We start from the raw sequence: 19,817 nt of genomic DNA, 5'->3' as shown, positions 1-19,817 counted from the left end.
GTGCATCATGCGGAACAGCCATGGTTCAGAGACTTAGAGTGAGCTCCTAACGTTTGGAGTATTACGTATCTCTCTCGTATGTATTAGACTAAACTCTATGTTGTATTCGGAGATAATTTGCATCAGTATATTCATTTGTACTTTACTTTGAAATCTTATTTATGTAGAAGCTCTTGTACTAATACCACAAAGTTTTGGGACTATATTGTGTATTTGATCTGTTAGTACATCTTTTCTGCATTCTTTCCTTTATCACTTTGGGTAGTCCATTACTAGCCATTCTGAACTAAAGGTTTGGCAGGCATATCATGACTTGGGAAATTGGGTCATGACATTCAACCATAATACTAGAAATTAAATGGTTTAGATTGTAAGACCCCATAAAGTCCTAGTCATTTCAGTCCTATGTAGCATGCCAAAAGAGGTCCCAAACTTAGAAAAATTCATCAAAGTGTTAAGACTTAGAAGCATTTTTATCCTTCATAATTGAATGATCTTGTTTTTTATCCTTACGGCCTTAGATTGTTGATTTTTAAATTGATTTATGATCAGGGAAGTCAATAGGTCATATTGGGTGAGTTTCAGAATTTTTCGACATCATTAAAGTCATGTTTGGATGCCCAAAATAGTGTATCAATGTGATCAGGCCACGGCGTGTCAGTAATCACATCGACAGCATCGACGCGGTGTATCGACAATCATGTAGACACCATTGATGCGGCACATCGGGTATCGCATCGCTGGGCACATTTTGCTCATTAAACTCTGACTTTTCAAGAGCAATTATATCCTTTTCCCCTCACCCAATACAGCCAAAACATGAAATTAAACTCCCAAAAGGGAAAATTACATTCATTCTTCTCAAAATCTTCTCAATAAATAAACCCTAGTTCATTAAGTTCAAGTCCAAGTTCTAAGAAATCTTCAACAATATTCATGAAATCAACAATTAAGGTATGTTAGGTGTTCATCCTTGGGTTTTCTTCCACCCTTAGAGTTCAAGAACCCTTTTCAAGACTTGAATTATGATTCCCATATTATGAATTCAATTATGCCCATGTTTGTATTGTTGTATGGGTTTAAAGTTAAGATCTTTTATGAGTTCCATGCAATTATGTTAGCATGCATATTGAATTATGAATCTCTCATGTCAAAATCCTTGAATTTGAAAGTTACATATTGAAGTGATGATGCCCTATATATTTATTCTTCATGTATCCCAATCATGCTCCCCAAGTGTTTGATAGAATGTCCATATGAATTAAATAGTATAATCATGACATGTCATTATGTGTTCTCATTTATGTACAAGTTCATGATGTCCAAGTGTTTGACAAATGTCTCAATGAATGAATTGTGAACAATTGACTATTGCTATGCTTTCAAGATTTGTTAAGTTTTATTATGGATGTTGTCGAGTCCTGGGGGTACTTGTTACCTAAAATCTAGCTGTTTACTTAGTTGCAGTAGTTATAAAATCATCTCAGTAAAGGTCAAGAACCGTAGTACTCAGTCAGTTAACAGAACTCAGTGAAATCAGTCCAGTGCAGTCAGTTGACATGATCAGTGTCAGTTTAGTCAACCCTAGTACAATTTAGTGGTCAGTCCAGTGTCGATTCAGTTGGGAGTAGGATTCAGCATCAAGAAAACCCAGGGATGGGGTCTTTCTAACCACCAGAGGATTGAACCCTAATAGTAGTCTTTGCATTATAGAACTACGTAGCCAGCATAGGGTAAGTCATTCTCCTACCAGATTAGGGTTGATGTAATCATATATATATTTCATAAGTATTCCTCCCAGATTAGGGTTGACACAGAATTGTTAGTATCCCGTGGCAAGGTGCTAACACCCTTCCAACTAGGGTCACAGGTTGGACCCCAACTCAGTCTATAACCAGGTTATGTCAATTAGATGAACACTACCACAGTAATAGTTTCTATCTCAAAATTCAATAATGAACTCATTCAGCTCTACAGAACCATGGCTATCAGTTATCAGTTACTGAGCTATCAAAATTTAGCTATATGCACAGTATTGCATGTCTGGTAAGTTAGTAGTTATAGTTTGTATCTCCTCTCATCCAGTTACTTTGTGATGTTTATTCAGTCAGTTATCATCTCATGCATATGAACCCGTGTATATCAGCCTACCTCACTTAGCATACCAGTACTTTCAAAGTACTGACGCAAACTCTTTCTTTCTGCTATAATGTCTTATATTATAGGTTTAGAAGCACGGGTTCCTGATCATATTTAGCAGCTCAAGATATCAGCGACAGATTCAGTTGTGAGTCCTTATCAATCAAGGAATTATTTTATTTCCATATTTCAGTATCTCAGTTAGTTTAGTAGTTATTTTAGTTGGGGTTAGTTGGGGGTTTGTCCCGTCAACTCCATACTCAGACAGTTAGAGGCTTTTAGACTAGCATAGTCAGTTCTCAGTTTTTAGATGTTATTATTAGTTACACTCAATTATTATTTTAGTATTTTAAGAACCTTATGCCATTTTATTTTTACTTCCATATATGTTTTTAGTATTACTATTCATTTCTCACAGCAAGTACCAGTCATGGGTTAGCTTGTGATCCTTTGGTGTCATAAGCACCGTGTGATGTACAGGGTGTAGACTCAGGGCGTTAAAAACTTGGTATAAAAGCCTAAGGTTATAAAGAGTCCTAGGGAGTCTAAAATCCATGTCAAGTAGAGTCTTGTGCATGGGTGTAAAGCGCACCACACTTATGGACAAAGGGCTATGATATATTTTTAGAAAAAGTTTCCCTTCTTTCTGTATTCATGTCGTGCAAGTGAGCATGAGATAAAGTTAAACTCTCTATCTAATCCAACTTTTCCTTCTGTTTACAGAACATGCCTCCTGAAAAAACCAACGGAAGAAGAACTGGAAACCAGCCAGCACCACCACCCGTTCAGGGAGATCCCCTAAATGAGCTTATTTATCACATAAAATTTAGAGTAAATTTCACCACCCTAGCTCATTCTGTAGCAGCCCAGATTGAATGCCTAGTTGTTGTTCAAGCCAACCCAGTGGCCAATACTATTGCAGCTAGAATTTAGAACTTTACTCGAATGAATCCCCCTTCATTCTCAAGGTCTAAGTCTGAAGAGGACCCACAGGAATTCCTTAACATGGTGTACAAGGTAACAGACATTATGGGGGTAACCGCTAGTGATACTGATGAGTTAGCTTCCTATCAATTATAGGATGTGGCTCATACATGGTTTAAGTTGTGGATGGTAGATAGGTCATAGATGCAGGTCCTACAGAATGGGAGAAGTTTGCTACTGCCTTTCTAGATAGGTTCTTCCCATTGGAGTTAAAGGAAGCTAAGGTGTTAGAGTTTATTAACCTAAAGCAGGGCCTCAAGTTTACTCAGTTGGCCAGGTATTGCTCCTTAAGTAGTAGCTGATAGCAGATCTAAGATGAGTAAGTTTGTGTCTGGTATATCTGACAGTGTAGTCAGAGAGTGTAGGAATGCAATGCTAATTAAGAAGATGGGCGTGGCTAGGTTGATGGTCCATGCTTAACAGATAAAGGAGAAAAAGACTAAGGAGAAAGAGAGAAAGAATAAGAAGGCTAGAATAGTTTGCTTCAACTTCACTCAGCCTAAGTCAGAGGGTGGTAATCGTCCTTAGTTCTGCCTAAAATCTTTAGTCCCAGCTCTATCCTCAGCCAGTGCTCCTGTGCCTAAATTTAAAAATGGTAATAAGGATGGGGTGCCAGGCTCTAAATATCAAGGTAGCGTTAGCAGTGCCCAAATAAATCCTCTTTGTTAGAAATATGGAAGAAACCATCAGGGTGTATATAGATCTAGCAGTGATGTATGTTTTGGGTAAGGTAGACCAGGTCATAGAATCAAAGAGTGTCCTCAGGTGGGTTCACAGAGTCAGCACAATCGCCCCCCATCTCAGTTTGGTCGCTCATATCAGTAGGATGTTGCTTCCAGTGCCACCAGTGGGTAATGCCCAAATAGGCTCTATGCACTTTAGTCCTGATAGGATCAATAAAGTTCTCCTGATGTGGTCACTGGTACGTTACAAGTTTACCATTTACATGTTTATGCTTTGCTAGATCTAGGAGGTTTTTTGTCCATTGTAACTCCTTATATAGTTGTCAACTTTTGAGTCAGTCTCGAAATCCTAGCAGAGCCCTTCTCAGTCTCTACTTTAATTGGTTAGGCTATCATAGCCCGGTGGGTATACAGGAACTGTCCAGTTATGGGGCATCAAAAAATTACTTCAGTAGACTTAGTAGAGTTAGAGATGATGAATTTCGATGACATTCTCGGCATGGATTGGCTTCATTCATGTTATGCTCAGTTGACTGTAGAAACAGAGTTGTCTATTTTCAGTTCTAGAATGAACCTATCCTAGAATTGAGGGGTAGTACTTCAGCACTTAGGGGTTGGCTTGTTTCATACCTTAGAGCGAGAAAAATGATATTCAAAGTGTGTGTCTATCATTTTTTACAAGTTAAAGACTTTAGTTTCGAGACTCCTAATCTTGAGTCAATTCTAGTCGTAAGTGAATTTCTAGATGTATTTCCTGAAGATCATCCCAGAGTTCATCCCAAAAGGTAAATTAATTTTGGAATAGACCTTCTTCCTGATACTCAGCCCATCTCTATTTTGCCATACAAAATGGCTCTAGTTAAACTTAAAGATTTGAATAAACAGTTGAAGGATATCCTAGATAAGGGATTCATCAGGCCTAACATCTCCCCATAGGGTGTACTAGTTCTATTTGTGCGTAAGAAAGATGGTTCTCTCAGAATGTGTATTGACTACCGTCAGTTATACAAAATCACTATCAATAACAAGTATCCGTTTCTTATAATTCATGACTTATTTGACCAACTTCGGGTGCTATTTACTTCTCTAATATAGACCTTAGATTAGGCTATTATCATCTCAGAGTCAGAGAATGTGACATTTTGAAAACAGCTTTCAGAACTAAGTATGGTCACTTTGAATTTCTAGTCATGTCATTTGGTCTTACCAATGCCCTAGCAGCTTTCATGGACTTAATGTACTTGTACGTATTCGTCATAGTCTTTATTGATGACATTCTTGTCTACTTTCGCAATGAATATGATTATTCAGACCATCTCAGAATAGTATTACAAACTCTTAGAGCCTATCAGTTGTTCACCAAATTTAGTAAATGCAAATTTTGGCTAAGGTTAGTAGCTTTTCATGGTCATATCATTTTCGGTGATGGCATTAGAGTTGATCCTCAAAAGACCAAAGCAGTGAGAAACTATCCTAGACCCATCTCTCTGGAAGATATCAATAGTTTCTTAGGTTTGGTTGGCTATTACCGATGGTTTGTTGAAGGATTTTAGTCTATTGCATCCCCTATGTCTAGATTAACTCAGAAGAAAGTCAAATTCTAGTGGTCAAATTCTTGTGAGAAAAGTTTTCAGGAGTTGAAGACTCGATTCACTACAGCCCTAATTCTAACCTTACAGATGGTTCGGATGGATTTGTTATGTATTGTGATGTTTCCAGAGTTGGTTTGGGGTGTGTTGTATTACTAGGGTAGACTCTGTGTACCAGGTGTGGATGGCGTGAGAGAGCGGATTCTTCCAGAAATGCATGGTGCACGTTGCTCAATTCATCTAGGGGCCACTAAGATGTACCATGACTTGTGGGAAGTCTATTGGTGAAGTGGGATGAAGAGAGACATTGTAGAGTTTGTAGTTAAGTGCTCTATGTATCAGCAGGTGAAGATTGAGCACCAAAAGCCTAGTGGTTCTATTCAAGAGTTCAGTATTCCCACTTGGTAGTGGGAGGAAGTAAACATGGACTTATTGATAGGTTTGCCTCGTACTAATCATCAACATGATTCGATTTGGGTCATTGTGGATAGGATGACCAAATTAGCCCATTTCTTGCCAATTTATAACTCTTACTCAACTGAGGACTATTCCAGGCTATATATCAGAGAGTTGGTTAGGTTACATAGTATCCTATTGTCCATTATTTTAGATAGAGGTATGCATTTCACCTCTTATTTTTGGAAAGCCTTCCAAAAGGGTCTTGTACCTAAGTTCACCTTTGTACATCTTTTCATCCTCAGATAGATGGTCAAGCAAAAAGGACCATTTAGAACTTAGAAGATATGTTAAGAGCGTGTATCGTTGGCTTTAAGGGAAGTTGGGATGACCACTTACTTTTGATAGAGTTCGTGTATAATAACAGCTATCATTCCAGTATTCAGATGGCTCCATTTAAGGCTCTTTATGGGAGGAGATGTAGATCTCCCATTGGTTGGTTTAAAGTAGGTGAGGCTATGGTAGTGGGGCCTGACTTGGTGTTTGATGCTTTAAAGAAAGTGCAGTTGATCAGAGAAAGGCTTAAGACAGCTCAGAGCTGACAGAAATTGTATGCAGATACGAGAAGGAAAGATCTCGAGTTTGACATTAGCAACTTTATGTATTTGAAAATCTCTCTAATAAAGGGAGTGAAAAGGTTTAGCAAGAAGGGAAAGCTTAGTCCCTGATATGTTGGTCCTTATAGAATTCTCTATCGTATTGGTAAGGTAGCTTATGAGATTGAGTTTCCTGTAGACTTAGCATCAGTGCACCCAATAATTTACGTCTCCTTGTTAAAGAAGTACATTAGTGACCCACCAGTTGTAGTCCCTATAGAGAGTGTATATGTTCATAACAGTCTCTCTTATAAGGAAGTCCCAATCAAAATCCTTAATTGTCAGATTCGCAGACTAAAGAACGAAGAAGTTCCTTTAGTCAAAGTTCATTGGTAGAATCAGTCTGCTGAGGGAGCTACTTGGGAAGTAGAAGCAGACATGTGAACTAAGTATCCTCACCTTTTCTCCAAAAACTCAAACTCAGCCTAAGGTAATAATTATCCTTAGAATTACTCTATTCCATGCTTAGTTACAGCTACATAACATTCTCATATCTTTCATGAATTCATCGAATAGTTTAGTCATGCCTCATATCTCTAAAATTCAGTCATGGATGTCAGTTTAAGTATAGTTCCTCAGTCCCTCTTAGTTCAGTCAGTCTCATTCGAGGACAAATTTTCCCAAGGGGAAGATATTGTAAGACCTCGCAAATTCCTAGTCATTTTAGTCCTATATAGCATGCCAAAAGAGGTCCCAGACTTCGAAAAATTCAGCTAAGTGTTAAGACTTAGAAGCATCTTTAGCCTTCATAATTGGATGACCTTGTTTTTTATCCTTATGGTCTTAGATAGTTAATTTTTAAATTGATTCATGATCAGGGATGTCAGTAGGTCATATTGGGTGAGTTTTAGAATTTTTCTACTTCGTTAAAGTCATGTTTGGATTCCTAAAATAGTGCATTAACGCGATCAGGCCACGACACATCAGTAATTGCATTGACAGCACCGACGTGGTGCAGCAACAATTATGCCGACACCATCTATGCAACGCATCAGGTATCGCATCACTGGGAATATTTTGCTTAGTAAACTCTGACTTTCCAAGGGCAATTAGGTCCTTTTCCCCTCACTTAATTAAGTCATAACACAAAATTAAACTCCCAAAAGGGCAAATTACATTCATTCTTCTCAAAATCCTCTCAATAAATAAATCCAAATTCATCAAGTTCAAGTCCAAGTTCCGATAATCCCCAACAATCTTCACGAAATCAACAATCAAAGTATGCTAAGTGTTCATCCTTGGGTTTTTTTCCACCATTGGAGTTCAAGAACCCTTTTCAAAACTTAAATTATGATTCCTATATTATGAATTGAATGATGCCCATGTTTGTGTTGTTGTATGGGTTTAGAGTTAAGATCTTTTATGAGTTCCATGCAATTGTGTTAGTATGCATATTGAATTATGAATCTCTCATGTAAAAACCCTTGAATTTACAAGTTACATATTGAAGTGATGATGCCCTATATGTTTATTGTTCATGTATCCCAATTATGCTTCCCAAGTGTTTGATAGAATGTCCATGTGAATTGAATAGTATAATCATGACATGTCATCATGTGTTCTCATTTATGTACAAGTTCATGATCTCCAAGTATTTGACAAATGTCTCAATGAATGAAATGTGAACAATTGACTATTGCTATGCTTTCAAGATTTGTTAAGTTTTATTATGGATATTGTCGAGTCCTGGGGGTACTTGTTACCTGAAATCTAGCTGTTTACTTAGTTCCAGTAGTTATAGAATTGTCCCAGTAAAGGTCAAGAACTGTAGTACTCATTCAGTTAACAGAACTCAAGGAACTCAGCCCAGTTTAATCAGTCAACACGATCAGTGTCAGTTCAATCAAGGCTTGTACAGTCAAATAATCAGTCCAGTATTGATTCAGTTGGGAATAAGATTCAGCACCGAGTTGTGACACCCCGAGTTCTCCCGTTAAATATTTCTCTCCTAAATATGTCGAGTCGTTAAAGCCTTTTTATCTTTCCAAGAGTCCATTAAGATCTCGGACGAAAATATATTGAATTCTATTCTTTATCATGATTAATAATTTTTCTATGTAGAATTTTTGGATATGCGATCCGTCATAGCGTAAAGCATCGAATAAGCTTTCCAATGATATATGGATCATCCAAAACAGACACTCGAGCGATGAGTTATGATCATTCCGATCTAACCATGAATAGTGGTGAACAGTAAATGTGCAGGAAATAAATACTGAGGCCAGGCAAATTTTAGGGTCAATTTCAAATAATCATAACTCCTTGTACATAATGAGCTGGGTGAGCTACTATATATCAACAGAACGCTTTGAGAGTTCTCTTTCCAATGAAATTAGTTTCATCTAATTTGTCCATCGGAGGAAAAAATTGTGGTGTATCTACTTCAACCTACCAAAACAGTCCACCAAAGGACAGATTTGACATTATTTGATTTTTAAGGGTATTTTGGTTATTTCCACTCCAATCCATCTGGGTAAACCATGGATTTAAGTCCATTAGGATCATTCAATAGCTCTTTTTTCTCCAAAATTTCCTAAGGCTCAAACCCCAACCCTACTACTTCAAATTTCATCCTTCTATGTCTTTTGATTGATTCGTAGAAATTTCAAATTGATTTGGGATTCAAGTTGATCATGTTAAAGGCTTCGAGAAGCACCCTTTTATTTTCGTGAATAAAGTTCTGGAGTGGGAAGTTCATATTCATCTTCCATTTTTAGGTATGTGGGGCTTTGAACAAGAATAATTCTTCCGTTCTTGTGCCTGTATCTTTAATTTTTATTATGGATTATTATGAGTTTGGCAAATGGATTTATTTCCAAGATATCCTACCATGAGATTTTGATTATGTATATATGTAAATTATTCAAGCTTGCCAATTATGATTATTTAATGGATTCATATGGTTCTGTAAGTTGAATTATGTCTAAATAATTGGATTATGAACTTATAAAGATTTAAATTGTAAGTTTTGAATCACATGAGTATTTGACTATTTTCGTTCTATGAATTGAGATTTAATATTGGGATTCTTGGTGTTTCTATCAAGAATTGATATATTTTGAACATGTATCCACGTTTTAAGTTCATGAATGAATTATTGGTATTCCCAAGTGTTTTCGAGCCATATGTTAAATTTTGAGCTTCCTTATGACGATTTGAGTTATTGGGTATATTGATATCGAAGTTGCAATGAGTCTTGGTATTTTTCGGATGGTTTGGATGAGTTAAATTGTTGAAAATATTACGTATTGATTCTTCATATCCTTGTCCAAATGTCGAGTCGGTTATGATTCAATGCATTGATACCTTATTGATGTTGAGGAAGATTAAAATATTTTGAGCTAAAATGTATTGAGTTAGGAATCCACAAATTGATATGATTTGATAAATGATTAAGAGATTTGATTTGGTCTTTATGATAGACCCTTGTGATGTTGTGGTGGATTTTCTAACGCGTTCTGTGCTTGTCGGGGAGTAGTACTTAGCACTGAGAGGGAAATTTGGTATTTCCCCAAACCTATGTGCCACCGTAGGGTTGTTTGATAATGATATTATTGGCCAGAGATCCCAATTGTGATTATTGCAGTTTTAAGGTCGTACTTCCTAGCAAAGAGTATGACGCTCCCGCCAATGGGGGTTTCAAACGTTGGTATTCCACGTAGCTCACGTGGGATTGTCAGTTATAGGAGACTCCCATGTCCATAAGATTAAGTTTCTTGAATTACCAAGTCACTCCGAGATTTGAGTCAAAGAGTTGAGATGTTTATGATGTTTTATGGTCATTTATAATGATTTATAATTACCTATGATGATTTTTGACGATATGATAATTTATGATGATTTAGGATTATTTATCATAATTTATAATTTATAATGATTTACGTGGATTACGAGATTTTATCATATGAACTGTTTATTATGAAATTACAAAAAGTATGATTTGATATAACTCAAGCCAAGTGAGTCATCATTGTCCATATGCATGTTTTCATGAAATTGATTATACTATTTATATTGTTGCATGTACCCCACATACTCAGTACATTTCAAAGTGTTGACCCACATATTTCCATGGGCTACATTCTTACCAAAATGTAGGTACAAGCTTTAGTGCACATATCATGTTCAGCTGGGACGCAGCTCTCAATTCGCAGGTGATTAGTCCTTTTGATTCAGAGATTTGAGTTGTTCAAATTTGAGGTGTATTGTATTTTCTGTATTCAGTCGTATTGATTAGGGGTAGTTGAGAGTCATGACCCGACTATTTATAGTCAGTACTAGTAGAGGCTTCATAAACAGTCAGTAAAAGTTGATGTATTCAGTTTCAGTTTATTGGAAAAAGCAGAGTTGTAATTTGTAAATTCTTGTTGTATTGAGCAAATAATAAAAGATTTATATTCCGCATTATTCTTTCAGACTTATGCATTTTATTAAGTTGCTTATGAGTTATGTCAGTAGGAGCGTTAGCTTGGGGTCACTTATGACCCTAAGCACCGTGTGACATCTCGGGACCCATTTTTGGAGCGTTACACGAGCGAACCCAGGGATGGGGGTATTCCTGCTAACAGAGGCTTTGACCCCTAGTAGCAGTCTTTGCGTTACAGAACTACGTAGCCAGCGTAGGTTAATTCATCCTCCTACCAGATTAGGCTTGATGCAATCATATATATATTTCATGAGTCTTCCTTCTAGATTAGGGTTGACACAGCATTGTTAGTATCCCTTGGCAAGGTGCTAACACCCTTCCAAATGGGGTCACAGGTTGGACCCCAACTCAGTCTATAATCGGGTTATGTCAGTTAGATGAACACTCCCACAGTTATAGTTTTTGTCTCAGTATTCTGTAAAGAACTCATTCAGTTCTACAGAACCATGGCTATCATTTATAAGCTACTCAGCCATCAGAATTTAATACTCAATTTTAGTATAATATCTGATACATGATATATATCTACATGCGCAGTATTGCATGTCCAGTATGTTAGCAATTACAGTTTTGCATGTACTCTCATCCAGTTATTTCATGATGTTCGTTCAGTCAATTATCATCTTATGTGTATGAACCCATGTCTATCATCCTACCTCACTTAGCATACCAGTATATTAAAAATACTGATGCAAACTCTTTCTTTGTACTATGATGTCTCATATTATAGGTTCAGAAGCATGAGTTCCTAATCATACTTAGCAGCTCAGGATATCATCGCCAGATTTAGTAGTGAGTCCTCATCCATTGAGGATATTATTTTATTTTAGCATTTCAGTATCTCAGTTAGTTCAGTAGTTATTTTAGTCAGGGTTAGTCGGGGGTTTGTCCAATCAATTGCATACTCAGACTGTTAGAGGCTTTGAGACTAGCACAGTTAGTTTCAATTTTCAGATGTTATTATCAATTACACTCACTTATTATATTATTATTTTGGGAACCTTATGGAATTTCAATTTTACTTTTGCGTATGTTTTTCAGTATTATTATTCAGTACTCACAGCAAGTACCATTCATAGGTTAGCTTATGATCAAGCATCGTGTGATGTCTAGGGTGTAGGCTCGAGTTGTTACATAGATACTCATGAATATCTTTGGGAGAAGATATTTCATGAGCTTAGAAGGTAGAAATTAAAAATAAAACTAGACCTTATTCTTGAGCTTTGCCCTAGCTTTTGACTTTACTAAATCATGTTTTGTCGATTAAAAATATGGATGGGGGATTTATATAGAGTCTAGGAACCCTTATAATGTCAAAAACCAATCCCAATTGGGTTAGGAAAGGCCTCGACTTGTGCCACAACCCAATAGTGGAGTTGTGGCTTAAGCAACAAACTGAAATTCTGCTAGGTGTCATTTGTTGCACCACTTTTGCATTGGGGGTAGTGGTACATGTCTTAAAAAAGTTTTTTTTAGCTTCCTAAATCCACTTCACTATTGCTTTGCAGCAGTGGCACAACGCACTATTTTGTGGTCTCTTTTTCACTCATTTTGTTATGCATTACGACATTGATTCATTCTTGGTTGCTTTTAGTTCCTTGGTGCTATTTTTCTCCTTTTAAAGCTCTAAATACCTCAAGACACTCCTACATAAAAGAACACCAGACACAGGTGTAAATCACATCATCTAAGCTATAAATAATATTAAAAAGAGAACATATATGAGGCAAATAATAGTTAAATAACATGGTTTTAGCATCACATCAACACCACACACTTAAATCCATGATTTTCCTCAAGTAATCTATACACTCATGACTTAGACTCTACTATGAACTATTCCAATTGAAACAAGATCACTCAAGCTAAGGCAATAACAACCAAAGATGGCAAGTTCATATTGAGCATGCTTCATTATCACGCTCAACTTACTCTATGATTTATGGGGAAGGCGGTTGTTGTCAAATATATTAATACAACTTGAGTTGGGGTCGAATCCATGGAGAGTGTAACTAGTATTCAAATCCTATGGGTGTTGAAATCTACTAAGTATATACCCGTAATGTATACGAAATAAAATATGTGAATTAAAATTAGGGGGTATGGTTTGAATGATTTTTTAAGCAAAAACTATTTAAACTACCGAATTAGAGCAACAATTATAGATAATATTCCTAATAGGAGAATAGTCTTGTGATTATGTTTTTCTAGGGGTAAATAATAAATGGGTTCATGACAATCAAATGTAAATTCTAGTTAATGACCATATGGGTAGTCTAGGTTAGAGATTTTGATGCTAGTTTCTCAACCAAACACCAAAAATATCACCCATGGGCCCTTTCGGATACTTCATGGGTGTGGAAAACAAATCTGCCCAAAGCGTCAATTGGGCATCCCTATTTCTAGAAAAATTCCTAAGACATAACAAATTCATAATCCATTCTTATTTCTAAGACAATATAAAGGAATAGCTAACATCTATTTGTTGTTCACTAATACATTGTCACCCATATCCCTCTTTCAAGGATCATATAGGATTCAAAAGCGTACTCACATACCTCTTTTAAGGATGATATGAGATTGTGGGAATTTAGGGTTTTTACCCACAAATTCCAATTCAACAAGCAAGTATTGTTGAAACCCAACATCATTAACAAAGAATCTACACTAATAATTAAACCCAAACACATTTTCACTCTATTCCAACATAACCCCAAGATAGATATTTAGCTACTCATGAAGTTTAAGAGAAGAATTATACCCAAATTTACATTCAAAGCTTCCATTTAAGATGCAAGAAAGAGTATTCTTCAATTTAACTTCAACTACCGCTAAAATACTTACAAAATTAACGACAATAATGTTTCCCAATTTGGTAGGTTTTTACAAAGCCAAAACTTGAATTCTAGTTCAAGTTATCCAAAAAGTGAAAAGGTTTTGGTCTTATAGAGAATTGGACCCAACTGTGGGAAATGATAAAATAACAAAACTGCCCCTTGGATATTTTCCACTCCATTGCAATCGTTGATGCTTGATTGCGATCGCGGCTCCTGCGATAACGGTGAACCCACCGCAATTGTGTGCCTTGACTGGTTTGGGTTAGTCATGATCGCGACCCTCAGACCGCGATCGCGATAACTGAGGGTCAATTCCTGCTCCTGATTTCCAGCTTTTGCACTACTTCTTTCTTTTTTGATCTCTTTTCATCTCCCTTCACTTCTTTTCTTCCCATTACCTATATACCTACAAAATATGAGAATTCGTGCATTCAAATGACAATTTTTTCTCATTAACACCTTTCAACCACAGTAGTATGCACTAATTTGGATGTAAATGAGTGGTAAACTTAACACTCATTACTTTAATCATTCATTTAATCTCATAATCAACTACTTCAATATGACCTCCTAACCTCAATCAAAATCACCCGTACTAATTAACCAAGAGATAGAATACTTCACCTAGTTTCATAAACCATGTTCCCTCACAAGAAAATAGTTACCATATTTACTTAAAAGTATAAAAAATGTCACATACATGGGTATAGAAATAGAATTACGCTCTTTCTAATAAAGAATTTCACATACAATATATGAAGAAACATTTGCTTGCTCTTAGTGTACTACTCCCCTAATATTCATTTTTTCAAAATCTTTTCTCTTCCGACTTCTCAACCATGTTTATTTCCCAAAACCCCATAATTTCTATAATGATTTTTCATCTACCATATAGTTTCTTTCTACACCTCCATTTCCTTTGTCTCCGTCATCTTTTACTTAAAAGTCACAACAAATCAAGTTTAACTCTAGCTATTTCTCCTATTTTTCATAGTTCTCTGTAAAGGTAATAAGTTATGTATTTACTTTTGGGGTAAACTACATTGTAAGGGAAAGAAATTGGGTTCCCCTAATTTTATTTTATCCATTAATAGGAACCCTAAGACAGAATGAGATTGTTTTCACATCTAGGATAGGATTGAATTGTACAAAATTGATTTAATAGCTTTTTTAGTCTAAAATATGCATATGGTGTTTTGTTTTTTTTTGTGCTTGAGAGTATATTTTGCTTATTAAGTCAAAGGGCATCACGACTTTTGAATTTCAGAGACAAAATTATTATGAAAAATATCATTTTACCCACTAACTCTTAAAAAATGGCATGTTTTTTAACATGAAGGTGAAGTTTGAGTAACCCTTATTTGGTGTGAGAAAATCTCTATATCAATAGATTCACATAGCTAGAATTATAAATGTTTCATCATGAAATAAGATTAATGTCTCACTTAGGTTTGTCATCTTAACTGTGGGATGAAGTATTCAATAAAGTCAACTATGTTTAGCACTAAATATCATTTTTTGAATCGTTTGATGACCCATGAGTTGTGGGATGGCCTATCATGAGCATCTTCGATAACTAGAGTCATTGCCTTAAAGTTATGGATGGGTCCATGAACCTTTTGATGGTTCACAGTTTGTCGACTTATCATTTTCTTGGAAAATCGATTTGGATAATTCACTGGTTTTATGTAATTGATGAATCCATAGAATTTCTCCATTGTGATGGTCCATTGACTCAAGTCAATATGAAAATTAATCTCACTTTCACAACCGTCATCTTCTTGATGACTCTTTCTATGATCCATTGTCCACTCAGCAGTCCATGGTGTATATAAAATAAATAAATACCCCCCCCCCCCCGTTTCAAAAAGAATGACCTATTTTGACTTGGCATGGAGTTTAAGAAAATAAATAAGACTTTTGAATCTTGTGGTCTTTAATTAAAGATAAGTCAAATGTACCAAAATGCCCTTTAATCTTTTTTTCTTAAGCATGCCACGTGGAAAGTTAAAATTTAAAAGATGCTAAAAAGGGAAAAGAGTCATTCTTTTTGAAACAGACCAAAAAATAAAGTAGGTCATTCTTTTTTAAATAGAGTGAGTATATTTTTTTAGTTTTCTTTTGTTTCATGCTTTCTCAATTTACTTTATGTTCTAATGGTTCTTCTCAATAGGTACTTATGGCTCTAAGATTATGACCAATAATGGCGGTACTCATAAAATACTTTAAAGGATCGCTTAACACCACTAACTCCAAAATGAGCTTTTTGAGTCTAACCTGAGGTTGAGAAAGTTGAAGAATCTCTAGATTACTGTAATAGACATATCATCAGGACATAGAGCATGCTTCAGTATGATAAAGGAGAGGAATATTTAGATGAATCTAGTATAAAATAATTAATCATAAATGATGAAGTGGTGTTGATGCTAATGAGAGCTCAATTGCCTCTCCTGAGCCCAAGATAGGTACAATGATTAAAATCTAAACTCTCAATTTAGAGATAGTAGTCAGTGGAAAGTTAAGGGGTTGGAAGAGTACTTTCAAAATAGACTTTCTACCCTGGGTAAATACAACATCACAAGAAATATAACAAACAAAGTTAATATTATCTCATTAGAACTAGTCAAGTACACTAGTATTGAATAATTATACAATCACTATCATTTGGAGTGGATGAGTTAGGCACGGGGAAACTATTATCCCTATATGGTTTGCAAATTCCATGCTAAATATGCAACCACTTTGGACAAGAGCTGTAAAATGGTAAAAAGTGATTACCTATTTAATCCTTAGAGCATTCAAGTATGAGGGGTTATAGTATATATTTCAATGCAAACAATAAATAGGTTTTTATACGGGCCCACAAGTTTATCAACAGTAAGGATCCCAGATTATGAGCATCAAACAAAATACAAAAATAACTAATAGAAATGGCTAGCATATATTATACTTAGAAGTAAGCCATTGTGTCTCAATGATGATAAAACAAAGATAATTAAAGCCTCACTAAGTTTCAACAAATTATTTTGATAGGCAGTAATGCTTCTCTAATTGGTGTCGATAGTAGGATATAATCAGTTGAATAAGGAGAGGGCTATTCAAATTGCTAACCTTATATCAAGATACAAGTTGAACTTTGGCAAAATTATAGTAGATGAGATAAGGGATTAAGAACAATACCTAGAACTTTATTTCCCTTTTCATGCCTTGTGACCTGCTTATACAAAGAGAAAAGAGTGTTTGTTTTAGCAGAGATGGATGGTTCAATGATAGTATCTAGGACCTAAACATTAAGAAGATAAGGGATTAGACAAAACATAAGGTTTGGTTACATAAAGTAGAGCTAGTATATTTATGTTTGGTTGTCATCCTGAGGCTACTATTGCTATCAAGCGAGGAACATTCTATTACTTTGGGGATATTAAGAGAAGCCACTAGTATAAATTTAGCTCCTATAATATCTTAAGCACTACTTCTACCCCTGCTTTCATGGTATTGAAATTGAGGATGTATATGATTTCATCATCAACTTCCATGAGTAAATCTATAAGAAGGGTGTAATAAAGAGATATAGAGTTGAGGTTTTACCTTTCAACTTCATGAGATAAAGATGTGGTAGAGAGCTTATGTAGAGTGTAAGTCTATTGGGTCTCCTCCATTGACATTGAACAAATTCTATTTAGGTTTCTTAGAGAATTATATCCCATATACCTTGAGATATAAGAGGAAAGGTGATGTCACTAATATCGAGTAATGGAGTTTATTAGTTGGAGCCTTTGACACTCATTTTCATTGACTCTCCTATTATTCTTTACACTTACTACTTACTAAGGATGAGAGCTTTTTCTATTTCATTAAGGGTATGAACACAAGCCTCCAAATTGTAGCTCTTCAGATAATATCTTACGGTTGGTCTTTTTGAGAGATGATTGACTTTGTAAAGAGTGTTGAAGACATAAAATATAAAGGATATTCCAAGATGGTACAGAATAAATCCCAAAAGAGGGTAACTTTAATGGTTTATTTTCTAGGGGTAAGAGCTTGCAAGAGTTCTCTGAACTCCCAATTTAGTTATTAATGCAGATATTGACTAGGGGTTCATTAGGGGCTAATTAGCCTTTTTTAGGGGCCAGTTAGCCTTCTTTAGATTTTGGTGCTTACCACACTTCTTCTACTCTAACTTAACAACCCACTTTATACCATACTTTCTATTAGTGCAGTGAAGCTAATTATATTTGGAGACATTGCCCTTGATTTAAGAAGTTTAGTTAAATAAGTTAGTAATAGGCTCCTTGAGCTCTAGCTCTAATTGGTAAAAGAGATGGTAGTAATGGTAGATGCCTTATCATAGTGGGTATGGTGGTCACCAGGTAGGTAAAGGTGGAAACCAGAATAGAGGCGGTGGATATGTTAATTGGAATGGTACTCAGATCAATAGGGGCACCACATAGGTAAGTGATAGGGTGAATTTTTATTCTTTTCTTAGAAAATATGAGAAATTTGCATTAGATATAGTGATAATAAGTACTATTTAATATGTGATTAGATGGATATTATATTATCTAGTCCTTGTTCTACTTACTATTTTGTATCCATTGGTTATACTATGGGGTTGGAAATTCTGGCACTAACTGAGTTGACGGAGTTGAAGGCTTAGTTGAAAAAATTTCTTAGTAAGGGACTCATCTATCTAAGTGCCTCCCTGTGGGGTGATCTAGTCTTCTTTATGAAAAAATATGGTAGTTTATGTATGTGTATAGACTATTGATAGTTAAACAAGGTTAAACAAGTTTATGGTTTGTAAAATATACCTTCTACCCTATATCAATGATTTTTTAACCCACTACAGGGTGTATCAATCTTTTCTAAGATTGATTTGAGCTTTGGATATCAATAGGATGTACCCTCTACCCTAATCCTATGGGTGCATTTCCAAATAAGCATGAGACTGTAAGTTCAAAGTGACATATTTAGGCTTACTAATGCCCTAACTGCTCTCATGGGTTTAGTGATGACTTCTTACTTTATTCTAAAAGTAAAGAAGATCATGCGAATAAAGTAGGAATTATGTTGGTTTTGCTTAAGGAGAAAAAATTTTATGTGAAATTTTCTAAGTGTGAATTTTGGTTGTCCTCTATGTCCTTTTTTGTGGCATATGGTTTCAAAAAAAAAGGGTGATGGTATACCCATAAAAGATTAAGGCGGTTAAGAATTAGGCCAGGTCTACTTGTGTGACCAAGGTTTGTATTTTTATAGGGTTGGATAGTTGTTACCATATGTATTTGAATGGGTTCACTTCTATTGCTGCTCATCCAACCTTTTTAAACCAGAAGAAAGCACCATTTCATTGGTCGAATGAATGTGAGCTTTCAAGAACTCAAGACCTTGTTAATACTACTACTAGTCTTAGCATGCCAGTGGAGAGTAAGAAATTTACCGTCTATTATGATGCCTCACATTTTGGTTATGTTGTTGTTTTGATGTATGAATAGAATATTATTGCATATGCTTCAAGGCAAATAAAGGTTCATGATAAGAATTATTCTACTCATGATTAAGAGTTAGGTGTTGTGATTTTTGCTCACAAGATATATAGGCATTACCTGCATAGGATTCGTTATAAAGTGATCACTAAACACTATAACTTACAATATGTATTTATATAGAGAGACCTAAATTTGAGATAACTTAGGTATATGGAGTATCCTAAAGACTATGATATCACCATGATATACCATATGGAAAAGGCTAATATAGTGGCGAATGTACTAAGTAGAAAGTTTGAAAGTATGAGTAGTTTAGCTTATATGAAGGCCACCAGGCATCTATTATGTAGAGAGATTCAAACTCTAGCTAATAACTTCTTGCGACGTAAAGTATCTGACAGGGGTGGATTGTCAGCCTGTGTAGAAGTGAGGTCTTCATTTTTTAATCAAGTCAAAGCTAAACAATTAAAGGATGAAAATTTGAGAAAAATTTATGATAAATTATTGTAGGGTGAGGCTAAACAGGATATGATTTATGATGAGTGTGTGTTGAGAATTAAAGGGCAAATCTATATGCCCCCATGTTGATGACTTAATTCCTACTATTCTTTCTAAGGATCA

The sequence above is a fragment of the Capsicum annuum genome, chromosome 10 (assembly GCF_002878395.1).
Source record: "Capsicum annuum cultivar UCD-10X-F1 chromosome 10, UCD10Xv1.1, whole genome shotgun sequence".
NCBI lineage: Eukaryota > Viridiplantae > Streptophyta > Magnoliopsida > Solanales > Solanaceae > Capsicum > Capsicum annuum.
The sequence above is the reverse complement of the archived record's forward strand: the minus strand, read 5'-3'. Positions refer to the sequence as shown.